The 21,707-nt window shown below is 37.1% G+C and overlaps 1 long non-coding RNA gene across 2 annotated transcripts in view; it reads left to right on the forward strand.

Annotated features, from left to right (window-relative positions):
• Nucleotides 1-21,707, forward strand: part of LOC125098105 (uncharacterized) — a 231,376-nt gene that overhangs the window by 81,571 nt on the left and 128,098 nt on the right. The window lies entirely within an intron of this gene.

Raw genomic sequence — 21,707 nt, forward strand, 5'->3', positions numbered from 1 at the left:
ATTCCCCTCTCTTAACCAGAGGCAATAGTTATCTTGGAGTTGCTGTTTCAATTCAATATAGTTCTCATTCGCCTTTATGTACTTTTATCACATGAATATTAATTAGTCATATGTATACTATTTATTTGCTTATAAACATTAATATATGGTATCATTTGGAATGCTTTATTATGAAACTTGGCAAAATTATATTTTTATGATTTACCCATGTTGACATATATAGCAGTAATTTATTGTTTATAATGCTAAACTGTATTCTAATATATAATACTAAAATTTGTCCATTTTTTTAAGACTTTCTTATTTATTTGAGAGACAGAGAGAGAGCATGTGCATATCCCAGCGGGGAGGGTCGAAGGTAGAGGGAGAGAGAGAGAATTTCGAGCCACTCTGTGCTGAGTACAGAGCCCTTTGTGGGGATTGATCTCATGATTCCAAATCATGACCTTACTTGGAACCAAGAGTTGGATACTCAACCCACTGAGCCACCTAGGCTCATGTTTTTATTAATGTTATTTTTCAAAGTTTTGGAATCACCATTACAGCAGTTGAATAGTAATAATGTTAATGACTTAAAAAAAAAATGTTGCCCTTATATCCAGAAACTCTTCTGAAGTCTCTTACTGGATCTAAAATTTTCTCTTTAGATTTTCCATGAGTACCCTTGTATTTCCTATGTACAATAAGAGTTTAAAATTGTTTTTTTCTAATTATTATACCTTCTTTCTCTTTATTTACTCTTTAGTGCCTTCATCACAATGTTCAAAAAACAGCAGCAATAGGGTCATCCTAAAATTATACTGTATTATACTTGGAAGTTTCATTTTTGGGGGGCACCTGGGTGGCTCAGTGGATTGGGCCTCGGCTCAGGTCATGATCCCAGGGTCTTGGGATTGAGCCCCACATCGGCCTCTCTGCTCAGCGGGGAGCCTGCTTCCTCCTCTCTCTGCCTCTTTCTGCTTTCCCTACTTTTTAAATTTTTTTTTTTTTAAGATTTTATGTATTTATTTGACAGAGAGAGAGAGATCACAAGCAGGCAGAGAGGCAGGCAGAGAGAGGGGAGGAAGCAGGCTCCCCGCAGAGCAGAGAGCCCAATGCGGGGCTCGATCCTAGGACCCCGAGATCATGACCTGAGCCGAAGGCAGCGGCTTAACCACTGAGCCACCCAGGCGCCCCTGCTTTGCCTACTTTTGATCTCTCTCTCTGTCAAATAAATAAAATCTTTAAAAAAAAAGTTTCATTTTTTGATATGATATTTACTGTAGGTTTTGGTAGAATACTTAATCAGGAGAACGTTCCCTTTCATTTTTTGTTTACTAGGTATTTTTTCTAAATTCAAAATTGAATGTTAAGTTTTATCAGATGCTCTTTCAAAATCTTTTGAGCTTTATTTACTCTTCAGTTTCCATTAGCAATTCCTTTTGGAGACCTCAAAATGTAGGGGGCCTAAAAGTCCTTAATGTAACTTTCCTGTCCATCTGTATCAGTAATTTGTAACCTGCTGTGTGTGTGTAAGTGGGGAATTTAAAAAATCACAGATGGTCACACTTCATCTCAAGGGACTGAATCAGTTGTTCTAGTTGGGGTCTTGGCTTTGCTACTTTTTGAATTTTATTATTATTTTTATATAATTTTTAAGATTTTATTTATTTGAGAGAGAGAGCACGCGTGTGCACAGGCAGGGGGAGTGGCAGGCAGAGGGAGAGGGAGAAGCAGGCTTTCTACAGAGTGGGGAGCCTGATGCCGGGCTGGATTCCAGGACCCTGTGATCATGACCTGAGCTAAAGGCAGATACTTAACTGTCTGAGCCACCCAGGCATCCCTTTATATAAAATTTTAATTAATTTTGCTGGGTTTGGGCTGTAGCTTTGCTACTTTTAAAAAGTGCCTTAAGAGTTGAGAAGTACCATCATAAAGGTACTTTAAAAATGATTGTGGTAGGAGAGAGATGCGGAGATTAAGAGAGAAGGATGGTTTTATCAGAGAAGGTGTATTTTTCTTTAAAAACCACATTATTCATTCATATAAGCTTTTTCTCCATCTCTCTCTCTCTCTTTCCAGTGACAAATTCTCTTCATGATTATATCTTATAGGATATAAATATGGGACCTACAAATTTACAAACCATAGCTGAGTAAGGGCTTTGAGATTACCTTAACTTGGAAACTTAATTGTCTTGATTTTATTCTATGCATTTGCTACAGATAAAATATTTTCTCTCATCTTCTGGGAGACTTTGTCTGGGAATATTTTCCCATTCCTTCCCTCAGAGAAGTGAAAGTAATTTTTCCAAGGGCCAGATGCCAAAACAAAAAGATTATTAGGGCCTACTGAGACATAAGCAGAGAGGGTTTAGGGGTTAGGAGTATAACATTTAAGAACAATGTTGAACTGGTCACTACCTATCTAGACCACAACAATAGGGAGGAAAAAAGGATCTCAGATCCCTAAATCAGAACTACCGGGTCAGCATTTGCTGTTTAACAAGATTCCTGGTAATTCATATCACATTAAATTTTGGGAGTCACTAGTCAAAAGAAGTAGTGATTCTCAACCTTGAATGTGCAGTGCCATCACTGGCGGGAGCTTAAAAAATGAAATGCTTTAGTCTTCCCCAAAGGTTCTAATTCAGTTGGCCCTGGGGAAGAATTGGTTCCAGTTGATGTAGAGGAAAGTGGAAGTGAGGGCATCCCTACTGATCCTCAGTGGAGTGGAAATATTCAAGAAGTTAGTGGGGAAATTGAAGAGAACTCCAGGGATTTTAAAGAAATTGGAAAACTGTGGATAGTCCTTCCTGCTGTGTCATTCCTGAGATTCCTGCAGGAAAGGTACCTCTTGTGCAAGACATATGTATTTAGAATAAATGAAAGGAAGTAGTCGCGAGAAAGGAAACTTTTCTCTAAGAGATAACTCAGACTGAGAATATAAGTATAGTAATTAGAAAATATGAAGTCATGAATAACATAGAGTGTCACTATTAGGCATACTTTTTTAGATTGAAGGAGACCTGGGTAGGAATTCTTTACTGTTCCATACATTATGTATTTAAATATTGACTGAGTACCGACTGTATGCCAGTCATTCTTCCATGTACTATGCAGTTAACAAAAGGACACAAATTCTTGTCTCTTAAGAGCTCTTTTTTGGGGGTGCCTGGGTGGCACAGTCGTTAAGTGTCTGCCTTCAGCCCAGGTCATGATCCCAGGATCCTGGGATCCAGCCCTATGTCTGCTTGCTGAGAAGCCTGCTTCTCCCTCTCCCCCTACCCCTGCTTGTGTTCCCTCTCTCACTGTGTCTCTCTCATAAGTAAAATCTTAAAAAAAAAAAAGAAAGAAAAAAGCTCTTTTTTAAAGAAGAGCTTGTATTCAGTTGCTGAAGTTGCTTATTCTTTTTTTTTTTTTAAGATTTTATTTATTTATTTGACAGAGAGAGATCACAAGTAGACAGAGAGGCGGGCAGAGAGAGAGAGAGGGAAGCAGGCTCCCGGCTGAGCAGAGAGCCCGATGCGGGACTCGATTCCAGGACCCTGGGATCATGACCGGAGCCGAAGGCAGCGGCTTAACCCACTGACCCACCCAGGCGCCCCTGAAGTTGCTTATTCTTAAATGTATACCAACAACAGCACACTAGTGAGGAGAATTTTAACTGCGGTTTTAGTGCTATAGATGAAGCAATATCTCTACACATAGATACTTGTTCTAGATCATCAAACTGAGGCTCTAGTCAAAGCCACAAAGAAGTTATCAGATGGTTCTCATCTCTTATGCAGATAGTACTTCTATGCTATGTTCTATATAAACTGTTCTCCTAAGTGTGTTTTGAATTCATTTAATTGTGGCATTCTTTTATTTCTTTATGCTCTAAATGATCCTAGAACATTTAAGAAAAAGTATTCTCAGAAAATTTACTTTATGTCCCAAGGCTGAGGTTTAGTGAGTTTTACTCACTGTATTTTGTTAATTTATGTATTTTCATTAGATGCTGAGCCCAAAATTTCTACTTCATAAGTATTTTAAAACATTAATCAATTGTATATGAAAAATGTTAGTATCTGAAACTCTGTGAAAGAAAGAAAAAATCTAGACCTGTAATTCCAAATTAGAACTAAATACTTTCAGATGTGCTATGCAGACTTATATCGTCTTCTAGACCTTAATCTTTTAGAACTGCCATTTAATTCTTTTCAAATTAAGTCTTTTTTAAGAAGTTGAATTCTTAGGTTTTTTTTTTTAAAAGATTTTTATTTATTTATTTATTTGACAGACAGAGATCACAAGTAGGCAGAGAGGCAGGCAGAGAGAGAGAGGAAGGGAAGCAGGTTCCCTGCCGAGCAGAGAGCCCGATGCGGGGCTCGATGCCAGGACCCTGGGATCATGACCCGAGCCGAAGGCAGTGGCTTTAACCCACTGAGCCACCCAGGCGCCCCGAATTCTTAGGTTTTTAGTTATTTACTTTTCACTCAGATGTTTCATAATATCAGAATTTATTATATTTATCTCCTGGCTCATTTGGTCATTACAATGCACATCTTTGCTACTATTGTCTCTTTTGTTTCTTTGAAGCCCAACATGCATTTAAAATGTGTTGTCTTGGGCGCCTGGGTGGCTCAGTTGGTTGGGTGACTGCTTTCGGCTCAGGTCATGATCCTGGAGTCCTCGGATCAAGTCCCGCATTGGGCTCCCAGCTCCATGGGGAGTCTGCTTCTCTCTCTGACCTTCTCCTCGCTCATACTCTCTCTCACTGTCTCTCTCTCAAATAAATAAATAAAATATTAAAAAAAAAAACTTTAAAATGTGTTGTCTTTAAACTTCATTAAATAATTTCAGTTCTTCTGTAGTTCTTTTCAAGTTGACAAATAGAATTTCTTTTCTTAAATATTTGTTTATTTATTAAAGAGAGAGCGCGCACAAAGAGGAGCAAAGGGAGAGAGAGAAAATTCTCAGGTAGACTACCTGCTGAGCGTGGAGCCCAGCACAGGGCTCAGTCTCACCACCCTGAAATCATGACCTGAGCCTAATCAAGAGTCAGACACTTAACAGACTGACCCGCCCAGGCACCCATAGAATTATTTTTTGTTTAATAGAGTATCATGATATAATTTTATTTGTGTATCAGTACAAGAGGAATAATGTTTCTCAAACACTTTTTGGATTATTTTGTAAAACTCTTCACAATCAACTATAAGATTAGTACCCATTTATACTCTCTGCAGACTTAAATCCTCTCATTTTTCTGTTGTATTTCATTTTAAATAGTGCTTGAGCCAGGCACCCAGAATTTTCGTTTTTTTTTCTTTTTTACACATTTCATAATAATGCTGTGTTTCTTCTTTTGCAGACATTCTTTGCATTTAGAATGACATTCTTAACCTCTTGATCCTGCTTCATAATTGTTTAAAACATTACCGAACTCTTTCTTCTTTCATCTTCCCTCTTGGTCATTTCTGACAAATTCCATCTACCTCTACAGCCACACTTACCATCCATCCTAACTCACTGGTACTGACATTATAGTACCAAGGAAATACAATTAATCGATCATGTCATTTTGCTTCTGTTATTTACTCTCCACATAGATGAATTCACACTCTTCTCTTTCATGAAATGTCTAGCTTTTGGACTAGCGCCTGTGACTCATATAGTTTTCCTATACTCTGATTCTAAGTATATGGCTCTGTTTAAGAATACATTGAATATTTTTATAGGAAGAAATACAACTAAAAGAAAAATATGCACTTTTACTATACTAAAAAAAATTGAATAAGCCTTCACTTTTTGAATATAAAGTAATTTTGGAGAACTTGGGTAGGCATTTTGACAGTTTTCCAAGTAGTTCTAGGATTTTGTATAAATCTGTAAATAGTAACTGGCTACCCTGAAAGAAGTATAGGAAATTCCTAATGTGCCTGTCATGAGTATCTTTTCTAATTAGGCAGCAGATAAAAAATCTCACTGATAAATCTTCCATATGTTTTTTCCTCTCCTGTTAATAAGGGAAGGCTAATATTCTAGGACTAATATGTTTCTGTATAGTCTATAAACTTAATTCCCAGAATAGATAAGGTGTTCTGAAAACTCACTCCTACCCTCAAATTACAAGGTCCCGACAAAGCCATTTTCAGAGTTCCCTGTAAATCAGGTTCAACTCATGTTTCTGAGGATATGTTGGGCAAAGAGAATGGCTAACCTGACCATGAATGGTTTCTCCTTTCCCCAGCATCATCATAGGCTGTGCATGAGTTCAGGCATATGGAGGGGCCAAGTTAATAGGAGCAGCATTCTCAGAGGGTTATTGAGGTTGCCATTTTTGTGACTTAGAGGCTTGAGCAGTATCTGTGAGTTGCCTTTTCACTGGCAGGAAGTGATAACCAGATATGCTTGGTAGATACATGAAAGTATCTTGAGGGATTTCCAGAAGTATTTGGGAGGAACCCCTGAACAAAGGGTGGGCTCCTGCCAATCAAGCTGATGGGTTTCCAAAATGTTGAGATTTATGGAGTAATATTGAAATAAATGTGATCCAGTTTTGGATCAAAACACAAATTGTGTTCAAAACATAAAAAGTTTTGAACTCTGTGACCTACAAGTTGTCTTTATATCCCTCAGATCTGTCCATGCCTGGTGGATCAGAGATGCTATTAAACGTTTTTTTGAATAAATTTAAGTAGTTAAGTCAATTTTCCTCTTGTACTCCACAGCTTTTCTGGGTCAGCTACTTCTCAGGTTGATTGACAACCAGGAACAATGTCTTTGCTTATTTTATTTTATTTATTTATTTATTTATTTATTTATTTATTTATTTATTTATTTTTGGTGCATGTTCTCTACCCTTCGTTTCTTCATATGAAAATACTTAGTGATCTTTATTCTAAATCTAAAAAAAGAAAAAAAAACTGAAAGCTTCATAGAGTGGTTTATATCTATTCTTTTTTGAAACTGTGTTCGGAAAAGCCCTAGAGTTCAGCAAAAATGTAGGAGACACAGGTGGTACAGGGAGACCAAGGAGGGTAAGCAGAACTCTGAGTTCCTATCCCATTTCAATCAGATTAAGTGCACTTTTCCTGTTTTATATATTGGATTTCCAAATAGAATTTCATTTTGAAGGGAGATCTGCTGGAAATAGAAAGATATATAGATAGATGTTGAAATTCAGTGATTGACAGGATTCTGGGGTGTATATTGGTTGTATTAGTTTTCCTGGGGCTGTTCCACAGAGTTTGTTCCCTGCTTTTGTTTGCGACCAGCATGGCATTACAGGATCTTCCACTGGGCGACTCCCTTGTGTTGACAGAGCTCCAGCAGCTTTCACAGGAAGCTGGCCCTCTATAAAGTGTGTATGTGAGGAAGCTGTGTGCTCTCAGATCTCAGTGTAGCCACTGAATTAATTTGGTTGCTTCTGAAGGGAGGTGACTCCATGAAATATTAACCAGACCTAGCTTCAGGGATAAAGGCTTAATTCCTGCTGTGTCATCAGCACTATTGAGCATAAAACTTTTCAAGTGCTGGAAAGTTTCCTTCCTTACTTCAGCTCTGTGTCAGAATTATTCTTCCTGGCTTTTTCTTTAACTTGTCTAAGTGACCTTGCAATAAAAATTACTGAACTACACAGAGGTCAAGTTCATCAGGAGGTGTTTTTTTGTTTTTTGTTTTCTAAGAGAGCCCATTATTTTTTGTGATGTCAACTTCAGATAATTAGGGAGAAGTTTGTAATTACAACTAATTTCATCTGAGGTTATTTTCTGCTAATTTGTTGAAATAATTCTTTGACTTATATATGTTTTTCGCCTAACCTGCATTTTCAGATAAGTACTTCCTGAGCATAATTACAAATTTTATATAGTTTATGGTTTGTCTTAATTTCATTTAATTTTTGGAGAGTCCTCTCTTTTAGAATTCCAAAATGGTAGCTGTGAATCTATATTCATGTCATTAATTCCCTTCATGATTTTAAAATCCTTTGTCTTTTTTTTTATTGTGGTAAGAGGAGATAGAACATCTTAATAAATTTTCAAGAGTATATTACAGTATATTATGCTATAATATAGTATAATACTGTAATATATTATAAACTATAAGCACAATGTTGTACTCTCTAGAGCTTTTCCATCTTGCATGACTAAAACTTTATACTCTTTAAACAATAACTCTCCAGTTTCCCTTCCTTTCAGCTCCTGGCAACTACCTTTCTGGTTAAATGAGCTCGACTACTTTAAATACCTCATATGACTGGGATCATGAAGTATTTGTTCTTCTGTGACTAGTTTATTTTACTTGCCATAATGTCCTCAAGGTTCATCAGTGTTGAACCATATGACAAGTTTTACTTATTTTATATGGCTGAATAACATCCCATTGTATGTATATATACCGCATTTTCTTTATCCATCCATCTGTTCATAGACATTTATGGTGCTTTCCACTTCTTGGCTACTGTGAATAATGCTGTAATAAACATGCTAGTGCAAATATATCTTTGAGATTCTGATTTCAAGCCTTTTGGATAAATAGTAAGAAGTGGGGTTGCTGGATCATATAGTAGTCCTATTTGTAATATTTTAAGAACCTCCATATTATTTTTCACAGCGGCTGCACCATTTTAATTTCCATCAACAGTGTAAAATTTTCAGTTTCTCCACTTCCTCATCAACAATCCTCACCAACACTTACTTTCTGTTTTTTTTTTTTTAATAGCTCTTCCACCAGGTGTGATGTAATATCTCATTGTGTTTATGATTTGTATTTCCCTGATGGTTAGTGATATTGAACATATTTTCCTTTTACCTGTTGGCCATTTGTATATCTTTTTTGAAGAAATGTCTATTCAAATCCTTTGCCCATTTTTAAGTTGGATTTTTTTTTCTACCGAGTTACAGAAATTTCTTATATATTTTTAGTATCAGTTCTTTTTTTTTTTTTTAAGATTTTATTTATTTGTTTGACAGAGAGAGATCGCAAGTAGGCTGAGAGGCAGGCAGAGACGGGGGGTGAAGCAGGCTCCCTGCTAAGCAGAAAGCCCGATGTGGGGCTCAATTCCAGGACCCTGAGATCATGACCTGTGTGGAAGGCAGAGGTTTAACCCACTGAGCCACCCAGGGGCCCCTTTTAGTATCAGTTCTTTATCAGCACTCTTCTATGTCATAGGTTGCCTTTTCACTCTGTTGATTCTTTCTTTTGCTGAAAAGAAGTTGGTTTTTTGTGTTGTTGTTTTTGTTTTGTTTTGTTTTGGCTTAATATAGTCCCACTTGTCTATTTTTGCTTTTGACGCCTGTGCTTTTTGGTGTCATATCCAAGAAATCATTGCCAAAATCATTGCTACGAAGCTCCCTCAGCTCCCATTTTTTCTTCTAAGAATTTGACATTTTCAGGTCTTGTGTTTAATTGTTTAATTCATTTTCAGTTGATTTTTTTTTGAGGGATGTAGGGGCCTAATTTCATTGATGTGCATGGGAATATTCAGTTTCCCCAACATCATTTGTTGAAAAGATTATCTTTTTCCCATTAGTATTCTTGGCACCATTGTTGAAGATCAGTTAATGGTATGTGTGGAGTTATTACTGGGTTCTCTATTCTGTTCTATTGGTCTGTATGTTCATCTTTATGCCAGTACCATACTATTTTGATTATTATAACTTTGTAACATATTTTGAAATCAGGGAGTATGAGGCCTTTAGCTTAGTTCTTCTTTCTCAAGATTGTCTTGGCTAGTTTGTATCTTTTGTCTGGGTCTTTTGTCTTTTGAGTCTTCCATGTGAATTTTAGGACTACTTTTCCTATTTCTGTTAAAAAAAAACACCATTGAGATTTGATAAGTATTACGTTGGATCTGTGGATTGTTTACTTGTGTAGGCCTTTAAATAATATTAAGTCTTCCAATTCATGAACAGAGATGTCTTTCTCTTATTTGTATTTTAATTTCTTACAGCACTTTTTCTAGTTTTCAATGTACAAGTCTTTTGCCTTCTTCAGTATTTTATTATTTTGATATTATTGTTTTTTTAATTTCCTTTTGGATTGTTGTTAGTGTATGGAAATACAATTCATTTTTGTATGTTGATTTTATATCCTGCAACTTTACTGAATTTATTAATTGATTCTAATAGTTCGTGGAATATTTAGTTTTTTTTTACATATTTGATTATGTCATCTGTAACAGAGATGACTGTACTTTCTTTCTGATTTGGTTGCTTTTTATCTTTTTTTCTTGATTTGTTGCTGTGGTTAGAATTTTCACTATATTGAATAAAAATGGTGGGTGGCATCCTTGTCTTGTTCCTAACTTTAGAGGAATGCTTTCAGTTTTTCAACATTGACTCTAATAGTCATTGTGGGATTTTTGTATATGTCCTTTGATGAAATGATTTTCTTTTCTTAGTTTATTATTTTTATCCTGAATGGGTATTGAATTTTTAAAATTTTAAGATTTTTTATTTTTTTTAGAGGTGGAGGAGGGGCAAGGGAGGGGGAGAGAGAGAGAATCTTAAGCACAGAGTTCCATGTCCAGCACAGAGCCTGACATGGGGCTTGATCTTACAACCCTGAGATCATGAACTGAGCTGAAATCAAGAGCAGGATGCTTCACTGACTAAGCCATGCAGGTGGCCCTGGGTGTGAGTTTTGTCAAATTATTTTTCTGCATCTATTGAGATGATTATGTGATTTTTATCCCCAGTTCTGTTGATGTGGTTTGCTCCATTAATTGATCTTCATATGCTGCATTGTCCTTGCAGCCCAGGGATAAATCCCACCTTGTGATGATATATATTAATGTGTTGTTCAATTTAGGTTGCTAGTATTTTGTTGAGATTTTTGCATCTCTCTTCATCAGGGTTATTGGTCTGTAGTTTCTTTTGTTGACATGTCTTTTTATGGCTTTGATATCAGGGTAATGTTGGTCTTGTAAAGTGAGTTTGGAAGTGTATCTTCCTCTTCTGTTTTTTGGGAAAAGTTTGAGAAGGATTGGCATTAATTCTTCTTTAAATGTTTGGTAGAATTCATGAGTAAATTCAAGTGGTCCTAGGCTTTTCTTTTTTGGGAGGCTTTTGATTCCTAATTCAATTTCCTTACTAGTTACAGATCTGTTAAGATTTTCTAATTCCACAGGACACAGTCTTGATAAGTTATATGTTTTTAGGAATTTATCCATTCTTTTAGGTTCTCCAGTTTATTGGCATAAAACTGTTTACAGTAATCTCTTATACTACTTTCTATTTCTATAGCATTAGTTATATCTTCTTCCATTTCTGATTATTTTTGAGTTTTCTCCCTTTTTTTCTTAGTCAAACTAAAGTTTGTTAGTTTTGTTGATCTTAAAAGAAGCAGTTTTTTATTTTTAATTTTTTTCTATTATCTATATTATTTACTTCTGCTTTAGTTTTTATTGTTTCCTTATGCTAACTATGAGTTTAGTTTCTTCTTTTAATATTAGTTCTTTGAGATGTAAAGTTAGGTTGAGTGGTTTTTTTCTTTGTAGGTATTTATTGCTCTAAACTTCCCTTTTTGTACTTCTTTTACTGAATACCATACATTTTGTTATGTTCTGTTTTTGTCTCAATGTATTTTCTAATTTCCCTTTTATTTTCTCTTTGATACATTGGTTGTTCAAGAGTGTGTTCTTTAATTTCCACATCTTTGTGAATTTTCTGGTTTCTCTTCTGTTTTGGTTTCTAGTTTTATCCTACTGTAGTGAGAAAAGATACTTGCTAAAAGATACTTGCAGTCTTGCTAAATTTGTTAAGATTTGTTTTATGGACTAATATATGATCCAACTTGGATAATTTTCCATGTGTACTCGAGTAGAATATGTGGATCACCCCATACATGTCTGTTAGGTTCATTTGGCTTATAATGTTGTTCAAATCCTCTGTTTCCTTATTGATTTACTATCTGAATGTTCTATCCATTATTGAAAGTGGAGTATTAAAATCTCCTACTATTACTGTATTGCTATTTGTCTCTATAGTCTGTCAGTGATTGTATAATTAAGTGCTCTGATGTTGAGTGCATATATACTTACAGTTTTGTTATAGTATCCTGATGAATTGGCTCTTTTATCATTATACACTGTCCTTATCTTTTTATTTTATAGTTTTTGACTTAGAGATTCTATTTTGTCTAAGTATGGTCATCCTTGCTCTCATTAGGTTACTGCTTACATGAAATATCTTTTTCCTTTTCTGTCACTTTTAGCTTATGAGTTTCCTTAGGTCTAAAGTGAATGCCTTGTAAATAGCATATAATGAGCCCTTATTTATTTTTTATACCTTTAATCACTCTTTTGATGGGGGAGTTTAATCTATTGAGATTTAAAGTAATTATTGCTGGGAGAAATGTACTATTGACATTTGTTCATTGTTTTCTGTCTTGTAACTCTATTGTTCATCTTTCCTTCTCATGCTGTTTTCTTTTGCATTTTCTTGCTTATTTTAGTGACATTGTTCAATTCCTTTCTCTTTTCCCTTTGACTAGTTTCTGTAGATATTTTTTTTGTGGCTACTATCCAGCTTACAAAAGATACCTTTTAGTTATTACAGTCTGTGCTAACGACTTAACTTCAATTGTATACAAAACCTCTACACTTTATTTCTCTCCCCCTACTTTATGTTATTCACCTCACAAATTATATCTTTTTTTTTTCAATTTTATTTTTTATAAACATATATTTTTATCCCCAGGGGTACAGGTCTGTGAATCACCAGGTTTACACACTTTACAGCACTCACCATAGCACATACCCTCCCCAATGTGCATAACCCCACCCCCACTCTCCCAACACCCCACCCCCCATCAACCCTCAGTTTGTTTTGTGAGATTAAGAGTCACTTATGGTTTGTCTCCCTCCCAATCCCATCTTGTTTCATTTACACTTCTCCTACCCCCTTAACACCCCATGTTGCATCTCCTCTCCCTCATATCAGGGAGATCATATGATAGTTGTCTTTCTCTGATTGACTTATTTCGCTAAGCATGATACCCTCTAGTTCCATCCACGTCATCGCAAATGGCAAGATTTCATTTCTTTTGATGGCTGCATAGTATTCCATTGTGTATATATACCACATCTTCTTTATCCACTCGTCTGTTGATGGACATCTAGGTTCTTTCCATAGTTTGGCTATTGTAGATGTTGCTGCTGTAAACATTTGGGTGCACGTGCCCCTTCAATTCACTACGTTTGTATCTTTAGGGTAAATAGCCAGTAGTGCAATTGCTGGGTCATAGGGTAGTTCTATTTTCAACATTTTGAGGAACCTCCATGCTGTTTTCCAGAGTGGTTGCACCAGCTTGCATTCCCACCAACAGTGTAGGAGGGTTCTCCTTTCTCCGCATGCTCGCCAGCATCTGTCATTTCCTGACTTGTTAATTTTAGCCATTCTGACTGGTGTGAGGTGATATCTCATTGTGGTTTTGATTTGTATTTCCCTGATGCCGAGTGATACGGAGCACTTTTTCATGTGTCTGTTGGCCATCTGGATGTCTTCTTTGCAGAAATGTTCATGTCTTCTGCCCATTTCTTGATTGGATTATTTGTTCTTTGGGTGTTGAGTTTGCTAAGTCCTTTATAGACTTTGGACACTAGCCCTTTATCTGATATGTCGTTTGCAAATATCTTCTCCCATTCTGTCAGTTGTCTTTTGGTTTTGTTAACTGTTTCCTTTGCTGTGCAAAAGCTTTTGATCTTGAGAAAATCCCAATAGTTCATTTTTGCCCTTGCTTCCCTTGCCTTTGGCGGTGTTCCTAGGAAGATGTTGCTGCGGCTGAGGTCGAAGAGGTTGCTGCCTGTGTTCTCCTCAAGGATTTTGATGGATTCCTTTCTCACATTGAGGTCCTTCATCCATATTGAGTCTATTTTCGTGTGTGGTGTAAGGAAATGATCCAATTTCATTTTTCTGTATGTGGCTGTCCAATTTTCCCAACACCATTTGTTGAAGAGGCTGTCTTTGTTCCATTGGACATTCTTTCCTGCTTTGTCGAAGATTAGTTGACCATAGAGTTGAGGGTCTATTTCTGGGCTCTCTATTCTGTTCCATTGATCTATGTGTCTGTTTTTGTGCCAGTACCATGCTATTTTGATATTTGATATTTGATGACAGCTTTGTAATAGTGCTTGAAGTCCGGAATTGTGATGCCACCAACTTTGGCTTTCTTTTTCAATATTCCTTTGGCTATTCGAGACCTTTTCTGGTTCCATATAAATTTTAGGATTATTTGTTCCATTTCTTTGAAAAAAATGGATGGTACTTTGATAGGAATTGCATTAAATGTGTAGATTGCTTTAGGTAGCATAGACATTTTCACTATATTTATTCATCCAATCCAGGAGCATGGAACATTTTTCCATTTCTTTGTGTCTGCCTCAATTTCTTTCATGAGTACTTTATAGTTTTCTGAGTATAGATTCTTAGTCTCTTTGGTTAGGTTTATTCCTAGGTATCTTATAGTTTTGGGTGCAATTGTAAATGGGATGGACTCCTTAATTTCTCTTTCGTCTGTCTTGTTGTTGGTGTAGAGAAATGCAACTGATTTCTGTGCATTGATTTTATATCCTGACACTTTACTGAATTCCTGTACAAGTTCTAGCAGTTTTGGAGTGGAGTCTTTTGGGTTTTCCACATATAGTATCATATCATCTGCGAAGGGTGATAGTTTGACTTCTTCTTTGCCGATATGGATGCCTTTAATTTCCTTTTGTTGTCTGATTGCTGAGGCTAGGACTTCTAGTACTATGTTGAATAGCAGTGGTGATAACGGACATCCCTGCCGTGTTCCTGACCTTAGTGGAAAAGCTTTCAGTTTTTCTCCATTGAGAATGATATTTGCGGTGGGTTTTTCATAGATGGCTTTGATAATATTGAGGTATGTGCCCTCTATCCCTACACTTTGAAGAGTTTTGATCAGGAAGGGATGCTGTACTTTGTCAAATGCTTTTCAGCATCTATGGAGAGTATCATATGGTTCTTGTTCTTCCTTTTATTAATGTGTTGTATCACATTGATTGATTTGCGGATGTTGAACCAGCCTTGCAGCCCTGGAATAAATCCCACTTGGTCGTGGTGAATAATCCTTTTCATGTACTGTTGAATCCTATTGGCTAGTATTTTGGTGAGAATTTTTGCATCTGTGTTCATCAAGGATATTGGTCTGTAGTTCTCTTTTTGGATGGGATCCTTGTCTGGTTTTGGGATCAAGGTGATGCTGGCCTCATAAAATGAGTTTGGAAGTTTTCCTTCCATTTCTATTTTTTGGAACAGTTTCAGGAGAATAGGAATTAGTTCTTCTTTAAATGTTTGGTAGAATTCCCCCGGGAAGCCGTCTGGCCCTGGGCTTTTGTTTGTTTGGAGATTTTTGATGACTGTTTCAATCTCCTTACTGGTTATGGGTCTGTTGAGGCTTTCTATTTCTTCCTGGTTCAGTTGTGGTAGTTTATATGTCTCTAGGAATGCATCCATTTCTTCCAGATTGTCAAATTTGTTGGCGTAGAGTTGCTCATAGTATGTTCTTATAATTGTCTGTATTTCTTTGGTGTTCGTTGTGATCTCTCCTCTTTCATTCATGATTTTATTTATTTGGGTCCTCTCTCTTTTCGTTTTGATAAGTCTGGCCAGGGGTTTATCAATCTTATTAATTCTTTCAAAGAACCAGCTCCTAGTTTCGTTGATTTGTTCTATTGTTTTTTTGGTTTCTATTTCATTGATTTCTGCTCTGATTTTTATGATTTCTCTTCTCCTGCTGGGTTTAGGGTTGTTCTTTCTCCAGATCCTTTAGGTGTAGGGTTAGGTTGTGTACCTGAGACCTTTCTTGTTTCTTGAAAAAGGCTTGTACTGCTATATATTTTCCTCTCAGGACTGCCTTTGTTGTGTCCCACAGATTTTGAACCGTTGTGTTTTCATTATCATTTGTTTCCATGAATTTTTTCAATTCTTCTTTAATTTCCTTGTTGACCCATTCATTCTTTAGAAGGATGCTGTTTAGTCTCCATGTATTTGGGTTCTTTCCAAATTTCCTCTTGTGATTGAGTTCTAGATTCAGAGCATTGTGGTCTGAAAATATGCAGGGAATGATCCCAATCTTTTGATAACAGTTGAGACCTGATTTAGGACCGAGGATGTGATCTATTCTGGAGAATGTTCCATGTGCACTAGAGAAGAATGTGTATTCTGTTGCTTTGGGATGAAAAGTTCTGAATATATCTGTGATGTCCATCTGGTCCGGTGTGTCATTTAAGGCCTTGATTTCCTTGTTGATCTTTTGCTTGGATGATCTGTCCATTTCAGTGAGGGGAGTGTTAAAGTCCCCTACTATTATTGTATTATTGTTGATGTGTTTCTTTGATTTTGTTATTAATTGGTTTATATAATTGGCTGCTCCCACGTTAGGCGCATAGATATTTAAAATTGTTAGATCTTCTTGTTGGACAGATCCTTTGCATATGATATAGTGTCCTTCCTCATCTCTTATTATACTCTTTGGCTTAAAATCTAATTGATCTGATATAAGGATTGCCACTCCTGCTTTCTTCTGATGTCCATTAGCATGGTAAATTCTTTTCCACCCCCTCACTTTAAATCTGGAGGTGTCTTCAGGTTTAAGATGAGTTTCTTGTAGGCAACATATAGATGGGTTTTGTTTTTTTATCCATTCTGATACCCTGTGTCTTTTGATTGGGGCATTTAGCCCATTAACATTCAGGGTAACTATTGAGAGATATGAATTTAGTGCCATTGTATTGCCTGTAAGGTGACTGTTATTGTATATTGTCTCTGTTCCTTTCTGATCTACTACTTTTAGAGTCTCTCTTTGCTTAGAGGACCCCTTTCAATATTTCCTGTAGAGCTGGTTTGGTGTTTGCAAATTCTTTCAGTTTTTTTTTGTCCTGGAAGCTTTTACTCTCGCCTTCTATTTTCAATGATAGCCTAGCTGGATATAGTATTCTTGGCTACATGTTTTTCTCATTTAGTACTCTGAATATATCATGCCAGCTCTTTCTGGCCTGCCAGGTCTCTGTGGATAAGTCTGCTGCCAATCTAATGTTTTTACCATTGAATGTTACAGACTTCTTTTCCCAGGCTGCTTTCAGGATTTTCTCTTTCTCACTAAGACTTGTAAGTTTTACTATTAGGTGACGGGGTGTGGACCTATTCTTATTGATTTTGAGGGGGGTTCTCTGAACTTCCTGGATTTTGATGCTTGTTCCCTTTGCCATATTGGGGAAAATCTTTCCAATAATTCTCTCCAATATACCTTCTCCTGCCCTCTCTCTTTCTTCTTCTTCTGGAATCCCAATTATTCTAATGTTGTTTCGTCTTATGGTGTCACTTATCTCTCGAATTCTGCCCTCCTGGTCCAGTAGCTGTTTGTCCCTCTTTTGCTCAGCTTCTTTATTCTCTGTCATTTGGTCTTCTATATCGCTAATTCTTTCTTCTGCCTCATTTATCCTAGCAGTGAGAGCCTTCATTTTTGATTGCACCTCATTAATAGCTTTTTTGATTTCAACTTCGTTAGATTTTAGTTCTTTTATTTCTCCAGAAAGGGCTTTTATATCTCCCGAGAGGGTTTCTCTAATATCTTCCATGCCTTTTTCGAGCCCGGCTAGAAACTTGAGAATCGTCATTCTGAACTCTAGATCTGACATATTTCCAATGTCTGTATTGATTAGGTCACTAGCCTTTGGTACTGCCTCTTATTCTTTTTTTTGTGGTGAATTTTTCCCGCCTTGTCATTTTGTCCAGATAAGAGTATATGAAGGAACAAGTAAAATACTAAAAGGGTGGCAACAATCCCAGGAAAATATGTTTTAACCAAATCAGAAGAGATTCCAAATTGTGAGGGGGGTGAAAGGGGATAAAAAGAGGTTCAGAAAGAAAAAAAAACAATTAATAAAATAAAACGAATAAGGAAAAAATATATATTAGATAAACTAGTTAAAAAATGTTAAAAAAGAAAAGGGTAAAAGTTAAAAAAATTTAGCAGAAGAAGAGAAAAAAAAATTGAAAAAGAAAAAAAATTAAATTAACTGAAGGGTAAAGAATCATGGGGAGAAAGCCATGTGTTCCGTGCTTTGCTTTCTCCTCCTCTGGAATTGCTCTGGTCTCCTTGGTATTGAAACTGCACTCCTTGGTAGGTGAACTTGGTCCTGGCTGGGTTTCCTGTTGATCTTCTGGGGGAGGGGCCTGTTGTAGTGCTTCTCAAGTGTCTTTGCCCCAGGCGGAGTTGCACCGCCTTTACCCAGGGCCGGTCTGAGTAATCTGCTCGGGTTTGCTTTCGGGGCTTTTGTCCCTGAGCGCTTTCCGTAGAGTTCCGGAGGACGGGAATGAAGATGGCAGCCTCCCAGTCTCCGGCCCAGAGGAGCCGTGAGCCCGGGGCCCCACTCCTCAGTGCGCCCTCAGAGAACAATGCCCAATTACTCCTGTCACCCTGCCTCCAGCGCGCTCCGAGCTGACCGAGCCTGCGACCGGTTCAAGGTAACCCCGTGCTTAGAGCTCACTCCTTGGCTCTGTCTCTGTAGCCGGCTTCCCCATTCTAATACCTGTGAGCTCTGCGACACTCAGACACCCCCGATCCTTCTGTGACCCTGCGGAACCTGAGGCCATGCTGACCCCGCTTGGGCTTCACCCTGGTTAAGCCTCTGGAGCGATGTCCTTCAGCAGAACAGACTTTTAAAAGTCCTGATTTTGTGCTCCTTTGCTCCGCTGCTCGCCGGGAGCCAGCCCCTGCCCCTGTGGTCTATCTTCCCGTCGCTTTGGATTCACTTCTCCGCCCGTCCTACCTTTCAGAAAGTGGTTGATTTTCTGTTTCTAGAATTGCTGTTCTTCTTCTCTTCGATCTCCCTGTTGGATTTGTAGTTGTTTGCAATCTTTAGATAAGCTATCTAGCTGATCTCCCGCTACCTGAAGTAGTCTCAGCCTGCTACTTCTCCGCCATGTTGACTCCTCCCCCCAAATTATATCTTTTTTATGTTGCACAACCATTAGCATATTTTATAGTTATAGTTATTTTTATACTTTTAATTTTCTACCAGAACTAAAGGCGATTTACTAACCACTCTAACAGCATTACTGTATCAGTATTTATTTATCTATATATATTTACTTTGAACAGCAAGCATTATATTTTTATGATTTTGTGTTGCTGTTTAACATTCTTTCATTTCATTTTGAAGGCCCCCCCTTTAGCTTTTCCTGTAAAACAGGTCTAATGGTGATAAGCTCCATCAATTTTTGTTCATCTGGGAAAATCTATCCTTATTTTTGAAAGACATTTATGCTGGATATAGTATTCTTGGTTGGCAGTTTTTTTGTTTTGTTTTTTTCCAAGCACTTGGAATATATCATCCCTTTGAACACGTTTTTCATGTTAATTATTGTATTCTTCAACTCCACAAATTTTTTTGTTTCTTTTTTACATTTTTTGTCTCTTTGTTGAAATTTTCATTTTGTTCAGATTATCATTTCTATTAGCTTGATCATTTTTATAATAGCAGTTATTTGGATTTTTTATCTGGTAATTCATGTAACTTTGTTTCTTTTGTGTCAGTTTATTTTGTTTCTTTGATTGGGCCATTTCTCCCTCCTTTGTCATGTTCCTTATAATTTTGTGTTGGCATGCATGCCTTTGAAAAAGTAGTCCTTTTGTGGTCTTAATGGACTGGCTCCATACAGGGAAAGACCTTCATCAGTCAGTCCAGTTTGAGATTCTTGGGGCCTCCCAGACCTTCTCTGTGGATGTGTCTCTAATTATGAATGTACACAAACAAGTCCTTTGTTTGGATTTGTAATTAAAGGGATATGCTGGTTTCTTTTTTCTTCCATAGTTTGTAATCTCTTGCTCCCTCTGGTGTCTCTCTGCTATACCACATGTCCTTGAAGCAGCAATATGACACTGCCTCTTTTTTGTTCTCAAGATGCTCTAAGATTATGTCAGGTCATATCAGTTCCCCAAATTGGGCTAGAGAGAAACTAGTCCTTCAGACCTGGAACTCTGAACACATGCTCCCCTCATCTTTTTATCCTGAAGAAGAGGCTGCTGAGCTCTATTAACCTTTGTTCTACCATGGGTCCTCTGGAACAACAGAATTCCTCCCAGCTTTTTGTTGTTATTTTTCTCAGTGACCCCCTCTGGATGTCAAGATTATGCTGGGTCCTGACATCACTTTGACATAGTGAGACATAAGACAATCCTTTGGGCAGCCCTCCCCAGTCAGAAGGTTGCATGTATATTCTAGTCTTTCCTTTCCCTTGGAGCTTAGAGTTTCTTCCTGATCTCATGCCATTGTGTTGTGTAGAGAGACTATGGTGAGAGACTTCCAGGGGCTCTCAGTTGGTAGAGCATGTGAATCTTGATCTTGGGGTTGTGAGTTCAAGCCCCAGGTTGGGGATGGAGATAACTTAAAAATAAAATCTTAACAAAGAAGAGAGAGTTCCATAAATTGTCCTACCAGCTCCACTGTAGCTGTTTTTACACTCAGCTAGGGTGCAGGGGGCTCTTAACTGATTTCTGGGTTTCTCATAGAAAGACCTGGTTCATGTATTGTTGTGAAACCAGTGTTTTTGTGGGAGGAAAGACTGCCTATCCTACCATCTTGCTGATTTTACTCTTTAATCTTCCTTATTTCATATCTTTAGAGATTTTATGTTTATTGAATGAATCAGAATGAATCAGAATAGAATTTTTCTACTTTAAATCTAGGGTTAGGTATACACAAGGTGTTACCTACAGAGATTAATTTACAAATGTAAATTTATAAATGTGGAAGCATTACTTTTAGCAGGTCAACTAGTTTCCTATCTGGTATTACTTCCCTCAAGAAATCCCTCCCTCAAGAGTCATCCTACCAGTTATTCCCTGAATTTGCTGGGTTAAACCTTCATCAACCCATGCATTTACCTCTGTTTTCTCCTCTTCTTCTCCCCTCCCCCATTTTTTTTTAAAGAATGTCCTTCCTTCTCTTGACTTGCTAGAAATGTTTCTTATCCTTCAAGGATTAATTCCTATGAGAAATGGACCTCTTTCCCTATTGTTTTTCTTCTTTGTTTCTAAATGGACCTTCTCTTTCTATTGTTTTTATTTTTTTGTTTCCAAAATGGGTTTTCTTGTCCATCTATGGGATAAGGGACAGTGTCAGAACTAATCACTACTACCACTGCCCCTCAGAGGACAATATTCAGTCCTTGCTACCTCTAAGCCTGCCTCAAAGTTTCATCCTGATTTATCTCATTATGTTTAGGTCATGATAAAATTTCATCATAGCTTTGGATTGCCTTTTTGCTTTCTTACAGTTTCACTTATTAGCTCTGAGGTTATCCACATCCACAGTCACCTCAGGGTAGAGACTGCACACTGCCCTGCTTAAAAGCCCCAGCTCTAGAGGTTGTCATTGTGAGTTCAAGTACGAGCTCCTCCATTTATTAACTCTGTAATCTTGGGCAATTTACATAAAATCTCTGAGCCTTTGTAATCTCATCTGTCAATGGGCTCTTTCATGAGATTAAAAGAGAATTTCTTTTGAAAACTACTTGACACAATACCAGGTATTTACTAAACACTCTATATAAGTTAATTTATACTTAATTATTAAGTCGAGGTAAAATAATTAAGTCATACTTGTGCTTTTCTTTGTTTTTTTAAATATGAACTTATTTATCCTAGCTTATAGAAATTTTATTTGCTTATTGTATCATTGATATATGTTGATGTGTCCATGTACAGTGATGT

This window comes from Lutra lutra, chromosome 4 (assembly GCF_902655055.1).
Source record: "Lutra lutra chromosome 4, mLutLut1.2, whole genome shotgun sequence".
NCBI classification, from domain to species: Eukaryota; Metazoa; Chordata; class Mammalia; order Carnivora; family Mustelidae; genus Lutra; species Lutra lutra.